We start from the raw sequence: 24,406 nt of genomic DNA, 5'->3' as shown, positions 1-24,406 counted from the left end.
TGATTTTGAAAGCATTGCAGAAATTCATATACAATTACCTTTGAAGTCTTTCATGATCTGAAATTCAGATACTGAATTTGATTTGAAATTCAGATTCAAAGGAGTGGCTATTCTTGTATTAACGTGATTGTGCTGTAAGGCAGGGTTGCTAAATCAGTGACTTTCCAGTTGTACTCCATGTTCCATCAGTTCTACCCAGTAAAAATGAAAGGGATTTGTAGTTCAAAAACATCTGAAGGGCCAGGTTTTCCCCACCTTTGCTCAAAAGCCATCTGTCAAGGTTCTTCTTCACATACCTCTTCCATGAGACCTACTGCAGTCCTCTAAATGGCAGTCAGATTGATTTTATTCTCCAAAAAATGTGCTTGCAAACATTCCTATCATATAAATGCCATCCAAAAATTGGTAGCCTTTTTATTCATGGAAACATTACAACAGATTTTAACTGATCTTAAGAAGCAAGTTTTTTGCATTTTAAGACTTTATCTGCTTGTATCTTTGTGTTTGCTTTTTTGAAATCCATATTTTGTGAGGCAGCTTCTGCTCTGACAAACAGGGTTTCCTTTCTTTTTCATGCTGCTACCTCCTACACCTCGGTCTCCAAAACAGATTTTAAAGGTATTCTGTGGGGAAAGGGAATTATTCCCTTCCTCATCCTGATGACAGACTCTGCTGTTGGTGGGAGGGACTATCTCAGGTTTTACACAGCACAACCCATGAAATTTAATGTGATAGTAGGATATAAGGGTTCTAAAGAAAGAAAGACAAAGATTGCGGATGATAAAGAGCTAAAATACATTCTAAAATTCCCATTATTCTATCCATATACTGATCTAGTTGACTGGCATATGTTTATAGTTAGATGCCTTGGAATCAGTAAAGCATTATGGAATACTCTATAGTATAAAGCCATATTACTAATACTATCAACCAAAAAATATGGGCATTTTGGACTCAATTTTTATCTTGTCCCTTTTATATTTACACAAGTCTTATCAGAAAAAAACCTCTCCTACACACATAATATAAGGACTATGGCATATTTGGATATTGCTCATCTTATAACATTTAAAACATTGAACCTTACAGCATACAGAGGAATTATCATCTTCTATTGCTGAATATCAAGATTGGGGTTCATGCAGCCTCCAGATGCTGCTGAACTGCAAATCCCAACATTGCTCACTGTTGGCTAAGCTAGCTAGAGAAGGTGGGAGTTGCAGTCCAACAATATCTGGAGTGTTACATGATTCTCATCTCTGTTACATACTGTCTTTTAAAAATAAATCTTCATTCCATCCACTGTAAAATTTAAAGAAGGTCATGCTGGGGGAAAAATCTCTCTATTTTCCTGGATTTTTATGGTTCTTTAAAACACCATTTCTTTAGTAAAACAAATATTTAAAATTTTCTTCACGAGAGCCACTTGAAATATTGCAACACTTGTTCTTGTTCAAGAACACAGCTCAATTAGGTTTTAATGCACACCTATCAGGTATGCACTATCAAAATCCAGCATCTGGATCATCAAACCCCATTGCAACATCACAGTAAAATACAGAGCTTTACTATAACATTTATATAGTTACTAATGCTAGTAGTTACTAATGCTGTCTAGTTACTAATGCACACAGAAATCCACTTGGCAAAGGGATTACATATTTCCCAATAGGGTGGACAAAATCAAATTTTAAAAGAAATGAAGTTGAATTTTTAAAATTTAAATCAGATTTCAAAATTTTCTAAAGAGGATAGGTGAAAAAGAATAGTATAGGTAAAAGATATTCTCACAAGTACTAATTAAATAACTTCTTATTCTATAATCAAACCTATCATCATCATCATTAATTATACCCTGACTTTCTTCCCAGGATTCAATATGGTTTTGTGCACATAAACTGCACATTTTCATTCAAACTCTTACTTCCTTCTAAGTGAAAAACGTGAGCAGAATACAACAGCAGAAAGCAGAAAAGAACCAAAGACTGTGGGAAAATTGGGACTAGGATCAAGAAACTGCTGCAATCCACAGAGAGAGAATCAACCTTATTTCTAACTAAAATCTACCAAGAAATATGGAAAACAAAACAATGGCCAACAGATTGGAAACATCAATATACCTTTCTATTTCCAAAAAAGGGAGACACAAAACTTTGCAGTAACTACAGGACCATTGCATTAATTTCCCAAGCAAGCAAAATCATGCTCAAAATTCTCTAGCAAAGATTCCTACCATACATGGAGTGAAAAATGAGCAAGCTGGGTTCAGGAAACAAAGAAGCATTAGGGAACACATTGGAAATGCACATTGAATAATGGAGCACAAATGAAAATTCCAGATGAAAATTAGCATGTGCTTTATAGATCATAGTCTGCATACATCACAAAAAGATATGGATTCATCTTAAGGAATGGGGTGTGCCACTGCATTTGATTGTCCTGATAAGTAACCTGCACTCAGAACAAAATACAGAGAAACACAATGATTTCCAATCAGAAAATGAGTAAGAAAAAGCTCCCCTCTATCATCCTATCAATTTGTGTGTAAAAAATATAATACACAGAACAGGTTTAGACTCAGAGGAAGTCCAATTACCCACCTCGATACAATACAGGGAGAGGCGGGTTACAAATTATTATTATTAAGGCGGACTGAAGATCAAAGGAAGAAATATCAACAATCTAATTCTAAGACATGCAGATGACACCATACTACTCGCAGAAAATAACAAAGAATTACTAAAGAAAGTGAAAAAAGAAAATGCAAAGGCAGGCTGAACATTAACAAAAATAATAACCATGGAGGAATTACATAAATTCAATATAGTTTATGAAGAAATTGAAGTAGTTAAAGCTTTATCATATTTTTCATTAATCATTGATCAGAATGGAGACTGCAGTCAAGGAATCAGAAGAAGACTAGGACTGGGAAGGGCAGCTACAAAAGAGCTACACGAGATCCTGAAATGCAAAGATATACAAGTTAGGATTGTTCATACCATCGTATTTCCCATCACTATGTATACATGAGTTGGACACTGAAGAAAGCTGATAGAAAGAAAATCAACTCATTTGAGATGTGGTGCTGGTGAAGAGTTGTATGGATATCATGGATGGCTAAAAACACAAATGAGTCCTAAAGCAAATCAGTCCAGAATTCTCCTTAGAAGCCAAGATGACTAAACTGAGACTTTCATAGTCTGGACATATCATGAAATGATACACTCTAATGACACATTAGAAAAAACAACTATGACTGGTAAGGTAGAAGAAGTGAGGAAGACTGCATGCCTGATGGATAGACTCAATCAAGGAAGCCACAGCAGAACCTCAGCAGAGCTGTTGAGGACTGGGTGTCTTGGAGGTGTCTTATTCACAAGGTCATCATCAGTCAAGGTTGACTTGAGCATCAATACCATCAGGAACAACTTAGGTGGCATGCTCACAATATGCCATCAATACAGAGGGAACTTCCTTAATGCTTCCTTGGGAGTGGTGTTCAACACATCTGCAGAGAATGGGTAAAGCAGAAAGGAACCTGCTGGTTAAGCTAAGAATGGTGGATCCCAATGAATCCTAATAATACAAGAATACAGGGCCACATACATTGTTCTCACTGGGTGCTCCCTTACAGGCTAGGAAACCTAGCAAGGCATCAGTCAATTCAAGAGACTGACACAAAATATGATAAGCAAAAAGAAGTGTATCATTTTATGTTGCAGCAATAATTGGAGTAAGTTTCAGTTATCATCTTTAATGTGTAGCATGATGTATTGTTTCTGCAAGTTGTAAGAAAAAGAAATAATTATTGTGCATGACAACTGACATTAGGTAGTAATGTCAGGCACATGATACACTATTTCTGGACTTTTCCCAAAGAGATTATCTCTCAAAAACAAAAAACTATTTCATAACACTTTCATTTCTCAAAGTTCACATTCTCCATTATTTACACACTGCATCATGGACAATTTGTGTGCGGTAGAAAGAGAGCACACACAAGTCACAGTTTTTTGGGCTTCACACACCACAAAGGCATATATATACTTATATACAAGCTACCTGCCAGCCCTGAACACGTTGTGGAAAGACTTTACAGACAAATATATTACTAATAGACACACTCTACTGAGATTTACATTGGAGTGCACTCTCTCGCACAGGCTTTTAAAGCTTGGCTTAAAAACAGGTGTTTTAAAATTTACAGTTAATAGCTTTATGACTTTATCACACTAACCATTTAATGTTCTGAATTATAGAATTCCCTGTATCATTACCCCTTGACTAACTTAGAAAAAAATCTGTCTTGTTGTTTTCTTGAAGCACCACTATCTTGCCACACTGGCTCAAACTTGTGCAATCCCTACCCCAAGGCACCATGGTGATAAAAACAACACTGCAATACCCAATTGCCTTAGTATCTCCAGAGATCTACCAACTCAAATACATCTACTCCTTCAGCTATGCAAATGAATATATCTAATGTTCCTTGGAATGTTCATAAACAAAACTGATTTCACCACTAAAATGGTGAAAGGTCTGGAAACCTTGCCCTATGAGGAACGACTCAGGGAGCTGGGGATGTTTAGCCTGGAGAAGAGAAGGTTAAGAGGTGATATGATAGCCCCGTTTAAATATTTGAAGGGATGTCATATTGAGGAGGGAGCAAGCTTGTTTTCTGCTGCTCCAGAGAACAGGACCCGGAACAATGGATGCAAGCTCCAGGAAAAGAGATTCCACCTCAACATTAGGAAGAACTTCCTGACAGTAAGGGCTGTTCGACAGTGGAACACACTCCCTCGGAGAGTGGTGGAGTCTCCTTCCTTGGAGGTCTTTAAGCAGAGGCTAGATGGCCATCTGCTGGGGATGCTTTGATTTGGATTTCCTGCATGGCAGGGGGTTGGACTGGATGGCCCATGCGGTCTCTTCCAACTCTATGATTCTATGATGGTGCAGAATCCAAGTTGTCAAGCCTCAAAAATAGTCCAAGTATTCTGTTGCCAGGATACCTAGGAATCAGAACTATTTATTCAACTGTTTTCAGGATGCGAACTTAAGAACTAAATTCTCTGTCCAGGATTTGAAAATGTTTTTGTAGTCTCTGAAAAAACAACTGGCCAGTACCTGGATGGGAGACCACCAAAAAAATACCAGGTTCATAGGGTATATTTCAGAGGAAGGAACTGGCAAAACCATCTCAGCCACACTCAGTCTAAACCTTAACATCTAGCAAATTCCTCACTTGCCTCAAAGACAATTTAATTGTCCAAAAGGTAGAAGAGGCAACAAGACGATCAGCTATTTTAGATCTTATCCTAACGAAGGGATGAAACAGACAGACCTTTGCGGCGGCTTTCTGCTGCTTGGGGGCATGTCGTTTAGATGATGCATGCCCTCAAGCTGGTAGGAAGCTGTCATAAAGCCGCTCACCCGACCACTCAGCAGGCAACTTTGTGGCCATCTGGTGGCTTGGTGTTTATATGCCACACGCCACAGAAGTATTTCAAAGCCGCAGCAGTGACAGAAAAGATGGCTTTTAGCTGGCTCAAAAAGGAACGGCTTTCTGTTGCTTCTTTTGGCTGGCAAAAAGTCAAATTGGGGCTGTGGCATGGGGTTGCCACAGCCCCGATCTAGCTTTCTCAGGGGCAGCTTGAACCTGCCCCTATCAGGGCCATCTGTTTCGGCCTCAACAGGGATGACCTGGTAAATGGGGTGCAAGTGGTGGGATCCTTAGTTGGGAGTGATCATGTTCTCTTGGAGTTTGTTATACAGTGGAAAGGAGAAGCCAGGCATAGTCAGACATACATTCTAGACTTTAGAAAAGCTGATTTCAATAAACTCAGGAAAATACTAGGGGTAATCCTGTGGTCTGGAATACTAAAAGAGAAGAGAGTTCAGGATGGATGGGAGTTTCTCGAAAGTGAGATACTGAAGGCACAATTTCAAACTGTTCCAGCGAGGAGGAAAAATGGGAAGTGTCTCAAGAAACCAGGATTGATGACTAAAGAACCTTCAACTGAACTAAATTTTAAATGGGGCATGTGTAAGAAATGGAAAAAGCGAAATCTCCAAAGAGGAATTCAAACAAATTGCTAGCACACGTAGGGTAAAGTCAGAAAAGCTAAAGTGCAGAATGAGCTCAGGCTTGCTAGATAGGTTAAGAACAACAAAAAGGGCTTTTGGGGTATGTCCATAGCAAAAGAAAAGAGGAAATGGTAGGGCCACTGCGTGGAGAAGATGGGAAAATGCTAACAGGGACAGAGAAAAGGCAGAACTGCTCAACACCTTTTCCTCAGTCTTCTCAAAAAAGGGAAATGGTGCCCAAACTGAGGAAAATGGAGCACAGGACGCAATAGGAGAAATGGAGAAATAAAGAAGCACTAAAGGAATATATGGTTAATCTAAATGAATTTAAGTCTCTTGGATCAGATAAACTACATCCAAGGGTATTAAAAGAAATGGCAAATGTAATCTCAGAGACATTAGCAATAATCTTTGAGAACTCTTAGAGGAGAAGCACCCTTTGGGTTTGGCCAGTCAAACAGTTAAATAGGAGGGCAAACATTATCCCCATCTACTAAAAGATGATTCCAACAATTATCGACCAGTTAGTCTGACATCTATACCAGGAAAGATTCTAGAGCATATCATTAAACAGAGAATCTGTGAACATTTAGAAGGGAATGCCATAGTCACAAAAAATCAACATGGGTTTATGAAAAACAAGTCATGCCAGACTAATCTTTTTTCAATAAGATTATCATCTTGGTAAATGAAAGGAATGTGGGAGTCATGCCATATCTTGATTTCAGTAAGGCCTTTGACAAGGACACAATTCTTGCAAACAAGCTAGTAAAATGTGGGATGGACAATACAACTGTTAGGTGGATTTTTAATTGGTTGACTAGCCAAACCCAAAGGGTGCCCAGCAATGGCTCCTCTTCATCTTGGAGAGAAGTGTCCAGTAGTGTGCCACAGGGTTCTGTCCTGGGTCCAGTGCTATTCAACATCTTTATCAATGACTTGGATGAAAGAATAGGGGGCATGCATATCAAATTTGAGGTTACACAAAATTAGGAGGAACAGTTAATACCCCAGAGAAAAGGATGAAAATTCAAAAAGTCCTAAATAGATTAGAAAGCTGGACCAAAGTAACAAAATGAATTACAACACAGAGAAATGTAAGGTACTGCACTTAGGGCAAAAAAATGAAATGCATAAATATAGGATGGGAGACACCTGGCTTAATGAGGCTGCATCAATAGAGGTATAGTATCAAGGGAATCAAGGGAAGTAATAGTGCTACTGTACAGTCCGTCCTCGCCTTATGCGGGAGATCCGTTCCGGATCCCTCCGCGTAAGGCGAATTCCGCCTATGCTCGAGCCCCATTGGAAACAATGGGGCTCGTGCGCGGCGGTGCGGGCACGCATGGGGCGCAACAGGCGCGCGCGCCCATTCAATTGAATGGGACGCGCCGCCCCTTCCGTCCCACGCGCGCCCCGCGGCTTGAGCGTGTATGCTCAAGGCTGCGTATGGCGCAGGCACGCTGTATTCTGCTTTGGTCAGGCCTCACCTGGAATACTGTATCCAGTTCTAGGCACTAGAGTTCAAAAAGGATGTTGATAAGCTGGAACTTGTCCTGAAGAGGGTAAACAAAATGGTGAAGGGTCTGGAAACTATGCCCTACAATGAGATACTACATTTATTTATTTTTAATTTTAATTTTATTTTATTTTGCACTGTGCTAACTAAGGGTATGTTTAGCCTGGAGAAGAGACAGTTAAGATGTGATATGATAGACCTGTTTAATTATTTGAAGGGGTGTCATACTGAGGATGAAGCAAGCTGTTTTCTGCTGCTCCAGAGAATAGGAAATGGAACAATGGATGCAAGGTACAGGAAAAGAGATTCCACCTAAACATTAGGAGGAACTTCCTGACAGTGAGAGCTGTTCAACAGTGGAACACGCTCCATCAGGGAGTGTTGGAGTCTTCTTCTTTGGAGGTTTTTTAAACAGAGTCTGGATGGCCATCTGTTGGGGATGTTTTGATTGTGAGTTTCCGCATGACAGGGGGCTGGACTGGATGGCACTTTTGGTCTCTTCCAACTCTATGACTCTATGATCTCTGAATAGCCCTTGCTTATGAAATTCATGGGGTCATCATAAAGAGACTTATAGATGCATTCACTAAAAAGAATTAGTCAAAAATCCACTGAACAGAGAAGATGCACTTTTATTTACTCCAAACCAGAATCCGGTTAGAGATGTAAGAAGATTCACTTGCAAACAGAAATCGGCAACAATAGCAAATTCAATATATCAATGAATGGAAAATCAACTGTAAAGTCCAATGTAATAAAATTTAGTTTCTCAAAAATGAGAAGAGTTAAAGGAATGTTGAAAGAAGAGTCAGATCCCTTCTGATTTGCTTTTACTAAACCTGCTACAGTGCGCTATTTGGAGGCATGGCATTCAAACGATGCACGACTCCAACATGCCCAAAGCTACGCCAATAATGCGCTTCAGTCCTTTGGACTGGAGCAAAAAAGGACCAGGATAATCCGGCTCCTGGCTGCATAACTTGATTCCTGTGACTGTGTCTTGCTTTCAGAACATGCCATGCAGTCAGTGCAATTCTGATCCATTTGCAGTGAGAGAAAATTTCGGCCACTCTTTCTTATCTATCTCACACTGCCAAAATTGCCAAACTGCATAACAAATAAAAAATTTAAAAAGGAAATGCATGCTAGGTAGGGCATAGAGCAGGGATGCAGGGTTAAGGGATAGTGCATAAAAGAATGCAAGCAACCACTGATGGCAGAAACAGCACCCATTGTGCTAGTTAAGGGATGTGCAATAAGGAAAGCTCCCAAACCAGTTAGTATCCATTTCCTTTTATTCATTCATTCATTCGTTCACTCACTCATACCCTGCTCTTCAGCCACAAAGGCTCTCAGAGAGGTTTACAGATTGTTAATTTGAAATGCCCTGCCCTCAGGTTTACAATCTAAAAAGACATGAAACAAAAGAAGGGATTGGCAGTGGGGAAGGGGATCATGTCCAGCAGATACTGCTGATTCTTCTCTCCCTCCAAGTCCAGGGTGGTGGCAGTTGGAAAGGAGGGAGGGTCCTCCATCTTCCTCTGAGACTAGGCATAGTGGAACTGTGCCTGCCTCTTCTTCTCTCCCTCTGAGGCCAGGGTGGTAGCATTTAAGATGGAAGGAAGGCCTTTCATCTGCCTCTGGGGCTAGGCATGGTGGAGATTTGCCTGGCTCTTCCTTCTCTCCCTTTGAGGCCATGGTGGTACAAGTTGATGGGGGGAGAGGCTTTCATCTGCCTCTGGCATGAGGCATGGTAGAACTGTGCCTTCCACATCTTCACTCCTTCCAAGGCCAGGGTGATACCAACTTTTTAACTAACATGGTGGCGGTGAGAATGAGGCTTGTGTGATAAAGCCCTAAAAGAAAGGCCCAGATCAAATGTACTACATACAATAGAACGGGTAGTAGAGATAAGTTCCAAAGGATGCCAGGGTGTTTACATAGCAGTTTCCAGGAAACCACAAACATGAGCAATAAAAACTGTTTGTAAATACACCAAGAACAGGAAAACAATCAGGGAGTTTTCACAGACAGACTACATTTAATTTTTTTACACAGGCTTTCATGGAGTAAGAAATTGGATATGTGTATATTTCAACCACAGCTGGTGGGGTGTTGCTTCTCCTACACTAAACAAAAGTCAGAAAGATAGATGTTGAGGGCTAAATGGTAAGTCACAAGACAACAAATTATGAAGTTTTAGCAACATTCTCCTAAAAGCTCTTGAACTCAAACTTGACACTGGCCAAATCTTTTAACAAAAATATGTGAATTATTCAGACCAGCATCTCTGCCAAAGAACTGGAAGAGGGCCATTGCCATTTTTAGAAAGAAAATCTAGAACACAGGAATCATAGACTTGTTAGCCCAACTTCTCTTCCAGAAATGGAACAGCACTATGTGGTGACGGTGGAAGCATTACCAAGGCTAAAATTATTGAGGATATGGAACAATAAGTTATGATTTAGGGAGAGATGTGCTGCATTGTCTACCTGGTAGAATTCCCAGGCAGTATCAACAAACAGGCACATGCTGCAATTCCAAATAGACATTTTATATTTGAACTTTCAAGGACTTTTGACAAAATCCCTCACCAAAGGCTCCAAAAGAAGCACAAAAATCAGAACACAGAAGGACAAATCCTTTATAAACTGGTAACTGGAAGACAGTAAGAACGTATGTATATTTTTCTCAATAGAAGCAAGCAAACAATTCAGTCCGACAAATGTATGCTATTATTCTTTAACATTAGGTGTAGCTGACAAGAAAACATTTTCAGAGGACATCAAAACAATCAATATACGTAGAAGAATCCTGAAGAACTCCAGAACGATCTTTCCAAACTGGGTCATAAAATGGCAAATGAGATTCATGAATATGTAAAATGACACAAATTAGGGCAAAATTAAGTCTCTCTCTCTGTATAAATGTGTGTGTGTGCACACGTGTGTCCATACATATTTGTCTTTATGGGGTTTGAATTGTCTGAGGCTATAGAAGTAAAGATCATAAAATCAAGGATGAACAGCTCACTACATGTATCAATGTGGAGAGGCAGTAAAAGGGAAAAGGCCATGTTAGGATTATTAAGAAAGAAACAGGAAATGAAGTTGCCAGGACAATAATGCATATCAATGGAGCTGCAACTGGAATCTTAATGTATAACTGAAGTTAACCCTTCTTACTAAGTATATTGTAGAATTCGATAAGGAATAGAAAAAAGCAACCAAGATGGTCAAAGGACTTATACTAAATATGTTTACTAGGGTCCAAAATACAATGCAGAAATAATTCAGTTTAAGACCACTTTAACTGTCCTGGCAGAGTGCTAGGGAACTCTGTCACCAGAACTCTTCTGATAGAGGAAGTTTAATGTCTCACAAAACTACAAATCCCAGAATTCCCTAGCATTGAGCCAGGCAGTTAAAGCAGTGTCAAACAGGATTATTTCTGCAGTGTGTTTTAAACCTTAGTCATATTCTTTTTCTAAGATGAGGAGGTGAAAATGTATTATTATAATAATAAAATAATAAAATAAAAATTTATTTATATACCGCTATTCCAAATTAGATCACAGCAGTGTACAGCAAGAAGTGATACAATATAAAAACCCAACATAACACGTATTACCAGCAAAATAGTAACAACATCCCATTAGAAGTTACAAACTATAAAACTTACAGATAATTAAAACCACAAAAACAAAGCTAGCTGAATAAAAACATTGGTATATCAGGGGGAGAACAGCATAACATTAGGACACATGGGGGAAAGCTTGTTGGAAAAGAAAGGTCTTACGTTTCTTCCTAAAAAGAATTAGGGAGGTGACAGAGTGGAGCTCGTCAGGAAGGGAGTTCCAGATTTGTGGGGCCGAGGTAGAAAATGCCCTTTGTGAGGACGAGATATATCTCGTCTTAGGAACCCTCAACAAATGCTTCCCGACTGATCTGAGAGTGTGGGGCGGATTATATGGGGAGAGGCGGTCCTCCAAGTACCCTGGGCCCAAGCCATTTAGGGCTTTATAGGTAATAACCAACACCTTGTATTGCGCCCGGAGGCGAATAGGTAGCCAATATAGATCTTGCAGGATAGGTGTTATATGGCTAGTCCTGGAGCATCCAGTGACCAACCTAGCTGCCATATTCTGTACTAATTGGAGCTTCCGGGTTTGGTACAAGGATTGCCCCATGTAGACTGCATTACAGAAATCCAACCGAGAGGTTACCAGAGCATGTACCACCGTTTCAAGGTCCCCCCGGCCCAGGTAGGGTCGCAGCTGGCGTATCAGCCGAAGCTGGTAACAGGTGCTCCTGACCGTTGCATCCACCTGAGAAGTCAGGTGGAGCGACAAGTCCAGAAGCACCCCCAGACTGCGAACTGAGTCCTTCAAGGGGAGTGTGACCCCATTCAGGACAGGTGGACAAATTTCTTTCCCCGGGCCCGGGGAGCCTATCACGAGTACTTCCGTTTTCTCTGGATTGAGACTGTTTTTCCTCATCCAGCCCATTACCGACTCTAAGCAGGCATTTAGAAGAGAGATGCCATCCCTAGTCACTGCATCAATCGGGGACACAGAGAAACATATCTGGGTGTCATCAGTGTACTGATAACACCGCGCCCCGTGTCTCCGGATGATCTCTCCCAGCGGTTTCATGTAAATGTTAAATAGCATGGGGGACAAGATTGCTTCTTGAGGGACGCCAAATGTAAGCGCCCTCTTATCGGAACAACAGTCCCCCAGCTGCACCATCTGGAATCTACCTGAGAGGTAGGAACGGAATTTATATCTTTATAAATTTATGAGTGGTATGAAGAAATGTTTATTTTCTGCTCTCATAAGATCTGTTTCATTTCACCTGTTTCTACCCTGGTTTAAAGGTTTAATTTCTAGCTTTAATATCATATCAACTGCATTCCATAATAGACACAAAATAATAAAAAATAGTTTTACAAAAAGAACAAGGCTACAATGAAGCCATAAATGGGGGGGGGGGGGGACCTCAGAAGCACCATTAGAAACACTACTCAATAATAATTATTATTATAACTATACTTATAATAATTATTATTATTATTATTTATATTCCACTTAATCACTTGGAATCCAAGCGGATTACAACAATAAAAGAGGATACAGTTAAAATTATAAAAAACCCTATCCCTCCCCCACCCCAGTATAAAAACATAGTACAGTGGGCCCTCGCCTTACGTGGGGTTCCGGATCCCTCCGCGTAAGGCGAATTCCGCCTATGCTCAAGCCCCATTGTAAACAATGGGGCTCGTGCACGGCGGCACGGCGGTGCGCGGGGCGCAACGGGCACACGCGCCCATTCAATTGAATGGGACGCAACGCCCCTTCCGCCCCGCGCGCGCCCCGCGGCTTTAGCACATATGCTCAAGCCGCGTAAGGCGTGCCCACATATGATGCGGGCGCGCTGTAATACTAAAAGGAGATTAAACCAGACAGATATTGAAACAGTAGTATAAAATCACAGTTAAAATCAATGGAAGATTTGTAAAAAAGAAAATGTATAGCGGGGACCAGATAGGATGGAAAAAGGGATGGAGAAAAGGGGAGAGAAGTGGAGGGGGGAGGCAGGAAAATAGAGGTGGACCTAGTCTGGAAAGGCCTGCCGGAAGAGATCCGTCTTAATAGCCTTCTTAAAGATTTCCAAGGTGGTGATCTGACGGATCTCATCCAGCAGGTCTTTCCAAAGTCTAGGAGCAACTGCTGAAAAGGAACACTGAGTCACCGCCGAAAGTCTAGGCCTCTTTGGTTAAAGCAGATTCTTCCCAGCAGAACAAAGAGTGCGGGGAGGATAATACGGGAGAAGGCATTCCCGCAAGAAATCAGGACCCAAGCCATGTAGGGCTTTAAAGCCATTTTGATGCAGTGACGCTCCTGGTGAAGGCAGTTGGTTTGGAGCCATCATGAAAGGAAGCTGGACGGCCAACTGTCATCGTCCAGCCTGGAGGGAGTGAGGGGGCGGGTCCAACACCATCGGGACCGCCCTGAAGGGACAGAGCCCTCCCTCCACGGCCAACTGTCATCGTCCAGCCTGGAGAGAGTGAGGGGGCGGGTCCAACACCATCGGGACCGCCCTGAAGGGACAGAGCCCTCCCTCCATGGCCAACTGTCATCGTCCAGCCTGGAGGGAGTGAGGGGGCGGGTAGGGGCTAATTTTGTATTGCAATTTTTACTGTACACCGCTATGATCATTGCGGAATAGCGGTCTATAAATAAAACATATTATTATTATTAAAGGTTAAAGCCAACACTTTGTATCTTGCCCGGAAACTTAGAAATAAAAGGTTGGAGAAATTATTTAATCTAAAACAGGGGCGGGCAACTGCATGGGAGGCAACGGCCAATTTTCTATGAGCCCCACTGGTATGCATGGGGGGGAGTGTTCTGGAACCAAACCCCAGAGAATACCAAAAGCCCTCTGTAGCTCCATTTTCCTATGGTCCTTGAAATGGTCACAGGACATGATGTCATATCACTTCTTGTCGTCATTTTTAAGAGGGATTCCCCTGCAGGGTGCTTGTAGGGTGCTGTGTGTGTGTGTGTGTATGCCTTCATGTTGCCTGTCAACTTATGGCAACTCCATAAATTTTTAATAAGATTTTCTTAGGCAAGGAATACTCAAGAGGTGGTTTTGCCAGTTCCTTCCTCTGAAATTTAGCCGAGGGCATCTTCACCTTTTTCATGCATCCAACTTGCTTTCTCCATGGTTTGAGGCAAAAACTGCAAAAATCATGTTGAAAAATACAGAGCTCAGAGGGACTTCAGCAGCCAGAGAAGTGGGTTATTGGCCTGCATATCACCCATGAACCACAATTTGTCCACCTTAACCTGAAACAAAGCAAGTGCTAGGGAAAATTCTGTGGGGAATATAGACTCCGTAGGTGAGTCAAGTCCAATCTTTAGTAATGACCTAAATTCTGTAAGGAGGGGGCACAGAATACAAGGCCTTTGAAGGGGTTCTTAATGACCTACCAAGTCAATTTGGGGGAAAGAAGTTTTCTAAACACCTGGATCCCAAACTTTAGAGCAAAACAGGGGCTTTGAAGACCAAAACAAGACCTCGGAACAAATATGAGCACTGCAAGAATAGCTAATCATGTCAATACAGTAGCTGCTGTATTTGCCACCCACTCAAGATTCCAAGGCATCCCTACATGTATGTGCTGCAATATTTTTGGCTTACATACCTGGATCACAACTCCTTATCTCTCTCTAGAGCATGTGCAATTGATGCATGAACCCAGTTGCCAAGTGACAGATTGCACCTGGGCAACAAATGGCAAGGCGAACCGAGACAGAGTTCCTAAAGCTTCAAGAGGACAACTATATTAAACAAATAAAATTCACCTATTTGATCAGGTAAATTGCTTACTAATAATTACTTCCACATGCCCTAGAATGAGCTTCAACATATATACTAGAGGGTTACTCAGGAATTAAGTGGCAGCTGTTTCTAAAGAGACAAAGAAAATTATTATTTCACAAAATTCACAATTAATGTATGAAGATTCATGAACACAAATCCTAGTGATAGCTGATGATCTTTTTAAAGGTTACAAAAATTAATGGAGATAGTTACTGACAGATGTATCAAACTTTATAGATAAATCAAACTTCTACATTGAGAAACCAAATATTTCTGAACACCAGTCAGCAAGATTATAATGCAGCCATTATCTCCTGCCTATAGGCTTTCCAAAAGGAACTGCCTGGCCACTTCTAGGAACCATGTATCAGTCTAGAATAGATGGACTCTCTATTAGATCCAGTAGGGATCCTATGTACACTTCAGTCATTTAAAGCTACAAAGTATGCGAACCATGTTCTGAATTGACAGCAATTTTCTCTTCCTCAGTTAATTTCCCTACACATTTAATTCCTTCCCAGTTTTAGACCATGACTTCCTCTCAATGCCTTGCCAACTCCCTTCCTGTCTCCATGAGAGTTTAAAGCAAATCTCATTCTCTCCCTCTGTTTGTGTGTGTGTGTACGCGCACAGGCGTGGGAGAGGAAAAGAGAGAGACAAAGAATGATATAGGTCTTAAACAGGAACAGGTCAACAGCTCACATGAAACAGACAACAAATTTAAGACAAAATGTAGAAGGGAAAGGAGACAACACCAGCATTTCTGAACAAAAAACATTTATACGTACTAAAAATGGAATTGTTCATTGGCCTTGTTTTAAGATAACATCCAATGAGGATGTGCACGGTCTTCACCACCATTGAATATGTATTCAATGTTAAGGAAAAAGCAACATGGGACATACAGTGATTGAAATAAAACATGTATGTGAGAGTCAGGGTGACTCAGCAGAAGCAAATCAGAAGCCACACAGGTGTACATGGTAATGCAGTTAACAAGTCCTGTATGCCAAGGACAAGAAATGCAAAGTGGATAATTGAAAACACCTGAGAATTGTTAAGTGGTCAAGGCTGAGATGATGAAATCATCAATTCTGGGTAGAAACAAGAGAACCAATGAGAATGGATGTACACGCCCACTGGGTGGAAACTGACAAGAGTGGGTGGTATGATCCAAGGACTATAATAATGACCATGATTCCCAATGTATTTTGTGGGTAGTAGTTGGGTAGTAGTGAGGAGTATTATTGGATAGTTTTTGGAGCTGTATATAGTTGAATAAAGTAGATCTTTTATATAAGACTACTGAGTTGTCTGGTGTCTTGGGTGAAGATACAAGAGCCAGCTGGATCCTAGAAGAAGTGGGAAGACTTCTGTGGAAGCAAGAGTGAGAAGGCTTGGAGAGTTTGTCAGGGTCTTCAGCCTATTCTCTGTAACTCTGCTGCTTTAGAGCAAAGCTTTATCCACTGGCCAAAACTGGTCAGCGTCGGTGCGCAACAAGGTGGTGAGTTCGAGCCAGAGGTGAAGAGCTACAACTCCCATCATCCCTGACATTCAAAATTCAGAAGCAATCCCTAAGTCAACATAGCAGAGATGTATCACCATACCAAAAAACGTTAGACTAGACTTTTGTGATATGATTGCATCTCACCAGTTTGTTGACAAAGTTTTGCTTGTCTGTCATATTCAAATATAGTCCTTTCAAAAACTTTTTAGCTTTATAGAAAGGTGTAACACTAATGCAACATTTGAAGCACTTGTGTAAAGACACATAAAACAAAACTAAGACCTAACAGGCTAACTTATACATGCATAATATCATCAATGCTTCCCTTGTGGAGGGCCATATACCAGCCTCCTTCAGAGAAGCAATCGTTAGACCGCTCTTAAAAAAAACCCTCCCTGGACCCCCTGGACATGAGAAATTATAGGCCTGTTTCTCATCTGCCATTTTTGAGCAAGGAGATCGAGAGGGTAGTTGCTCTTCAGCTCCAAGTGGTCTTGGATGAAGCAGATTTTCTTGATGCATTTCTAACAGGCTTCAGGACCAAGTATGCGGTGGAGACTGCCATGATCGCTTCAACTGATGACCATAGTCTAGCCATTGACAGCGGGAGCGTGATCCTGTTGGTGTTGCTAGACCTCTCAGTGGCATTCAACACAGTAGGCCAGGACATCCTTCTGGAATGCCTGAGAGAGTTAGCAATTGGAGGCACTGCGTTGCAGTGGTTCTCTTCCTTCCTCTTGGGCAGGTTCCAGAGGGTGATGCTCAGGGACAGTCGTTCTTCAAAAACAGAGCTTAATTGTGGTGTCCCTCAAGGCGCCATCTTGTCCCCGATGGTAATTAACATCTATATGAAGCCGCTGGGAGAAATCATCCGAGGATATGGGGCTGGGTGTTATCAGTATGCTGTTGACACCCAAATATATTTCTCCATGTTCCGGTCATCAGTGACAATGACAGATGGCATCTCTCCCCTCAACCAGTGTCTTCAGGCAGTAATGGATTAGATGAGGGAAAACAAGCTCAAGTTGAATCCAGACAAAACGGAGGTACTTACGGTAGGGCCCCCAAACCAGGTATTGGGCTGCAACCTCCAGTCCTAGAGGGGCTCACGCTCTCCTCGATCGACTGTGTTCGCAGTCTGGGAGTGCTTCTTGACCCATCGCTTCAGATGAGGAATCAGGTGAATGCGGTGGTCAAGAGCGCCTGTTATCAGCTTCGGCTGATACGCCAGCTGCGCCCTTTCCTGGAACGGGGTGACCTCGAAACTGTAGCACATGCGTTGATAACTTCAAGACTTGATTTTTGCAATGCGCTCTACATGGGGCTACCCTTGTGCCTAGTCCGGAAACTCCAGTTGGTACAGAATATGGCAGCCAGGTTGGTCACAGGAACAGCAAAGAGTGACCATATAACACCAATATTGAAGTCATTCCACTGGCTGCCTATTAGTTTCCAGGCACAGTACAAGGTGTAGGTTATCACCTTGAAAGCCCTACATGGCTTGGGCCCAACCTATCAAAGGGATCGCCTGCTTCCTATACAATCCACCCCGTACACTCAGGTCCTCTGAGAGGAATTTACTACAGCCCTTAAAGACCAAGTTGACGGTGACCTCCCAGAGGACATTTTCTGCAGCTGTTCCCAACTTACGGAATGGCCTGTTGGACAAGATCCGTCAAATTACCAATCTAGAGAGCTTTAAAGATGCCATTAAGACAGATCTCTTCCGGCAGGCCTTCCCGGAATAAAATACTCAGCCACGAATAAGACTTCCCATCTATTGAACTCTGCCTATTATGATTATTATTTGGATTAGTCAGATTTTAAAATGTAGTTTTTAATTTTATACAGTTTAAACTTGTTTTAAGGGGGGCACTATGTATATATAGATGCATTTTAACTTGTTGTACAACGCTTTGATTGCCTGGCAAAAGGCAGGATAGAAATAAAAAATTTATTTTCTTATTATTATTAAAAATCTTTCCCATTAAATGGAGGACCAAGAGGAGCAAAAGAAGAAGAAAAAAAGAGAAGGGTACAAGCAAGGATTCTAGAGACATAACAACAGCCCAGGCAGAGATTTATTCAAAATTTCTGTACTAATACCTCTGTGCATTTGATGTGGTGATTCTGGAGGAAGATTCGCTTCTCTCTTTTTTTATTTTTTAGATTGTAAGCCTGAGGGCAGGGAACTGTCTCATTAACTATCTGTATAAGCTGCTCTGAGAACCTTTCAGGCTGAAGAGTGGGGTATAAATACAGTAAATAAATAAATAATCTGTGAATATAAACTGTATTAATACAGCAACTGGCAACACAATAGTGGTTCTCAGATGTTTTCAGGGTAGGAACTGCTACTGCGTCCCAGGAAATATTGAACTCATTGAATCACAGAGTTAGAAAGGACTTTAGAGGTTGTCTAATCCAGGTCCATAACATACTGCAGAAATAATCCAGTTTGACACCACTTTAACTGCACTGGCTCAATGCTAGGGAATCCTGGAAATTATAGTTGGTTGTGGCACCAGAGCTCTCCGACAGAGAAGGCTAAACATCTCACAAAACTACAATTCCCAGAATTCTCTAGCACTGAGCCAGAGTAGTTAAAGCAGAGTCAAACTAGATTATTTCTGCAGTGTGTTTTGGCAGCCAGACTAAGTGATCTGCAATGCAGGCGGTAATTACAGCACCTCTAACTCTATTTTTGTAACATGAACAAACCCATGGAATCAGGTCTAAAACCCTAGTCACTTCTAAAAAATCAAATGAAGTTTTTCGTGTCACTCACATAAATTACACTGACTTAACAAGCCTGCTCAAGTTCACTCTTCTCATAGGAAAGGCCACCAGCAGCCGCTTATCCCCATAATCACATGGGGATGGTATTCACACTTCTTATGAAATGGCTGCACATATAAACAATACTGTTGAAATACACTCACCATCTACAGAAAAGTATAAAAATTGTTCCTAATATTGCTAATCTGATATATGCCTTCTACTTTAACTTTTGTATGTTACATATACTGTAATTTTATACTGTTTTAGTAAGATGATTTTAATTGTTTGTTAATTTTTAAATTTTTAATGTTTATTGTAACATTTTTAAACAATTTTATCTCTGAGCCACCTTGGGTCCCTTTCTGGGAGAGAGACAGTATATAGATGATGATGATGATGATGATGATGATGATGATGATGATGATGATTTCCTACAATTCCAGGGACACTATCTAAACCTATTTTTTAAATAGTGCATACATTTTCACTCATACTAGGAAGACCTCCCATGAATATCAGGTGCTATAGGCTAAATTTCAGAAGAAGGAAATGGCAAAACCACTTCTGAGTATTCCTTGCCTAAGAAAACCTGCTTGAAATTCATGGAATCACTGTAAATTGGCAAGTGGTTTGAAGGCACATACATACACATCTGAAGCACCAATAAAAAGATGAAATATCTTAGACTGGTAAGAAGACTGTTCCTAATCAGGTAATAGTACATAAGCCAAAATGTCTCCATCAATGCGCAGCAGTTAGCTCCATTCATTCTACACTTCAACCAGCAACACAACAACAGAAAGGGTTGCAGCAAATTTGCACACTGGAAGGGGCCATTAGCCAAGCAAATGATTACAACCCAAGCCTCCTCCTCAAAGTCATTTGCCAATGTTAACTGGGCACAGGCTTTATTTCTCTTAATGCCTAGTTTTTTATGGTCACAATTTATGAGATGTTAGGTAACACTAAGTATGGTGTTCTGAAACTACTGGCTCCTATACATAGTCAGAAACCACATCCTAAAACATCTCAGGCTTTCCCAAAGGATGCATGGTAAATATTGCTCTATTGTGAAACTCCTATAATGGCAGAGCTTCAGAATGCTTACAGTAAACAGTATGCTGAAAATAAGGAGTGATGACCACAGTGGACTTGTCTATTTAGAATATGTCTAGACTGTATGTATATGGCAAAAGGTGAAAAAAAGACTGCCAATTGTGATTCAAACTCTTTTTACTTATGACTAATTCCCCTGTATTAACTATTAAGGTAGAGGGCCTATGCATTTAGTCCAAGACTGTGCAACAATAACTTCCTCTCTGAACTGATTATCTTTTGCCTGCTTTTTCCTTATTAGTAAGCGCCAGAGACTAACAAGAATTATAGCTTCACGTATCTCAAGGAAAAGACCAATTGCTGCTCATGCACAGTTCTGAAATGTCACTTCCATCACCTGATGTTTTTCTCCTGACAAAGCAGACATCTTGAATTCATCTTCTACAAATATAAACGTACAAATGGTCTACAAATGTAAGCCGCTCACTTGGGCTAGTATTCTCCACTTCAAATACAAGTTAGAACTAGGGGAGGCAAACTTCTTTTCAATATTCAATCTTAAGAACAATTTGTCTGAACAAAGTAGAGACAGCTGATACTAGATTAAAATATCCAAATGCCCTACTCTGTTTGCCCCAAATGCTAAACCATGATATGACACCTAACTACCAGACTGAAGTCGACAGATTTGGAAAAACTGCACATATGACTCTCATATTAGTTTCAAAATATAATTCAACATTTTTATGCTCTCCTCCTCTGTCTTTAAATCTGAAAAGTAACATTTCAGTTAAGATATTGTAGGCCAAACAAAATCTCCTTGAATGTATCCAATACTAGTCTTTTTTCATAACCACAGATGCACAGAAAGTAGGCCTTGGTTGGATATTCACAAAACTTAGCAAAACAATTATGTTATTGCTTCACCAAGTTTGTATCACTTGTTGTTATGTGCCTTCAAGTCTTTTCTGACTTATGGCAACCCTAAGACAATGCTATGATGGGGTTTTCTTGGCAAGATTTGTTCAGAAGGGGTTTGCCTTTGCCTTCCTGAGGCTGAGAGAGTGTGACTTGCCCAAGGTCACCCAGTGGGTTTCTATGGCTGAACAGGATTCAAACCTTAGTCTCCTGAGTCATAATCCAACACTCAAACCACTACAGCATGCTGGTTCTCTTGTATTGCTTATCAAGTCCTTATTTGCTACATCATCACATTTATCACACAGAGTTGAAAGGTTCAGGCTGTGCACATTCACCATGGGTTAATGCCAACACAGCATGCCAAGTTATGCACAGATCTACCCCAAACACAGACTTCTTTTATGATAAGGCAACTCTCAGAAATGACATTGCAGCTTCTGCTAGCAAATGTTTAGTCGTAAGAAAAACTATGATTGCTCATCTATTACACATTACAGCTTAGATAGAATGGCGTGATCGGTCACTGTCTCCTGTTCCCTTGCCAATAGTAGATTGCATTCAACCATGTGAAAATCTAAAAATAATATAACAAAAGATAAACTAAAGGATTGAGATTCTGAGAAGCAATCATCTGGATTCTTCCTTCGTCATACACTCTCCTGACAAAAACAGTTGCTAATGAAACAAGTAGTCACTCATAGTGAGCTGTTCACTCATGTAATTTGCAAGCTCACGTAGGGCTCTCCCTGGAGCCTCATTTAATGAACCACACACACTTTTTAAAAAGTCAGCTTTCACCTTGTAATGTCTGTTTATTTGAGGCTGCCAGGAATGAAATGTGATCAATGTCTGGTTGTCACAGCAACACCACACTTAACAAAAATTAGTCACACATACAGTGGATAAAATAAAGGGAGGGAGTGAGAGTAATATTGCATTTCTGTGTGGAATATTTATCCAAGAGATGACCATTACACAATTCCACTCAACAACAACCTTAAAACTAAGTATTTTGATTTCTGAACTCAAAAGTGACTACCATATGTAGTCTCAGAACATGAGTCTACAGCAGGGGTAGGCAACCTGCGGCCCACGGGCCAGATGCGGCCCGGTGAGGCCTTGGGACCGGCCCCAGCCCGGTCCTGCCGCCAATTGCCGCCAGGGGCTTTGGCGTCTCGCGCGAGGGGCATGGTGGGGCAATTGTCTATAGAAGCCTCAGAAACATGCATTTATATTAACATTTTTTAAAAAATCAGCAAATTTTTTCGCGTGTCCTCCATTTTTTATTTTAAAAGTGCCCTCCATTTGAAAATTTTGTCCTACATTTGTCCCGGCTTATTTATTTATTTAAATATTTTTTTTAAAAAAAATATTTAATTATTTATTTTTTGGCTTCGGCCCCCCAGTTGTCTGAGGGACAGCAACCCGGTCCCCAGCTCAAAAGGGTTGCCTACCCCTGGTCTACAGGCTGCAAAATTCTGAAAACGATTAAAAGAGTGAAAGATCACCCCAAACATCCAGCATGCCATGGGGAAATATGGGGAGGGAGACAAGTGCAACATGAAATATCATGCCAGAATAGGATAGTAGACTATCATTCTCTACATACTATCAAATTTATCGCACATATGTACATTTGACAGATGTCTCGCAGCCAATAAACTGATATGGCTTGACTTAATGACAATTTTGTGATGTATAGTATCAAACAGTCAGAAACAGCTCATTCATTGCTACCCCAAACACCCAGCTTATTAATTCATTTATACACTATTGAGTTTAAATCCAAGCCCTAGTATGAGTGCATGCTACCGCCTATTAAAACAGTGTTCAATCTTTATCACCTCTGTCAAAGATGATAAAGATTCACATACCGACCCTCCAGATTAGCAGTAAAAAGGCAAATCTTCCAGTACTTTGGATGATTGCAGAATCAAGCCTCTTAGCTCAAATGGAGCATAAATGGGTGCAGTTAAAAAGCAGTCAGTCAGTCATCCATACAGAATTCTTCAATGACACCTACGCAGAACTAAGGAGATATCCAGCACTCTTTGGTCCAAAACACACCCCAGAAATAATCAATTTTGAGACCACTTTAACTGTCCTGGCTCAGTGCTAGAGCTCTTTCTGACAGATTCAGCTAAACGTCTCACAAAACTACAGTTGCCAGAATTCCCTAGCATTAAGCCAGGGCAGTTAAAGTGGTCTCAAACTGTATTATTTCTGCAGTGTGTTTTGGACCCATGAGACAAACCAGGAACTACCAGTTAAACTCAGCAACCAGTATGGGTTAAGAAAAAAGCAGCACAGCCCAGGGCCTCACCAGAGCAAGCACTGATTACATTTCTAAGTCTCCAAGATATGTATTCCTTCCACAAGAGGGGCATCTTCTATTCCCCCAGACAGAGAGTCTTTCAATGGAGCGGTGTCAGAAATAACACCCACCCACACGTCAGCATACTTTTAGGATGGGTGGTTGTTGTCGTTGTGTGCTTTCAAGTCCTTTCCAATTTATGGTGACCCTAAGGTGAGCCTATCATGGGCTTTTCTTGGTAAGTTTCTTCAGAGGGCGTTTGCCATTGCCATTCTCTGAGGTTGAGAGTGTGTGACTTGCCCAAGGTCACCCTGTGGGTTTACATGCCCGATCTGGGTTTCAAGCGCTGGTCTCTCCAGAGTCCTAATCCAAGGCTCAAACGACTACGCCCCGCTGGCTCCACTTTCAGAGACCACCCTGCATTAACCAGTGCAAATGTCCCTGGTTCTTTTCTCCAAAGGCCTCGTGCAGAGGAGCCACCCATTTGCATTCAAACACAGGTGATGGGGGACATTTCATCCCCACAGGAAAGCCCCCCCCCCAACCTAAGGCTTTCCTAACATGTGGCCCTATAGGCCATTCCTTGCTTATTCCCGAAAAGCACAGACCCACTGCACTCCGCCACCCAGGCTCCAAGAAGACTTCTGCTTCCATTCCTGCAGGAATAACCTGCTTTGACACCGCTTTAACTGCCATGGCTCCATGCTCTGCAATTCTAGGAGCTGTAGTTTGTTGTGACTCGGTTGGCTTCCTCAGATGCATGCGCAGTCTTAGGTCCAAAACATATTGCAGAAATAATCCAGTTCGAGATTAATCACCCTGGCTCAGTG

At 41.2% G+C, this 24,406-nt stretch overlaps 1 protein-coding gene across 2 annotated transcripts in view; it reads right to left on the bottom strand.

Moving 5' to 3' along the window:
- The window catches only part of PCNX1 (pecanex 1), a 147,594-nt gene that overhangs the window by 122,485 nt on the left and 703 nt on the right, over nt 1-24,406 (bottom strand). The window lies entirely within an intron of this gene.

Source organism: Sceloporus occidentalis, unplaced genomic scaffold, assembly GCF_023333645.1.
Source record: "Sceloporus occidentalis isolate IW3139 unplaced genomic scaffold, rSceOcc1.0.p SCAF_4, whole genome shotgun sequence".
NCBI lineage: Eukaryota > Metazoa > Chordata > Lepidosauria > Squamata > Phrynosomatidae > Sceloporus > Sceloporus occidentalis.
The sequence above is the reverse complement of the archived record's forward strand: the minus strand, read 5'-3'. Positions and strand labels throughout refer to the sequence as shown.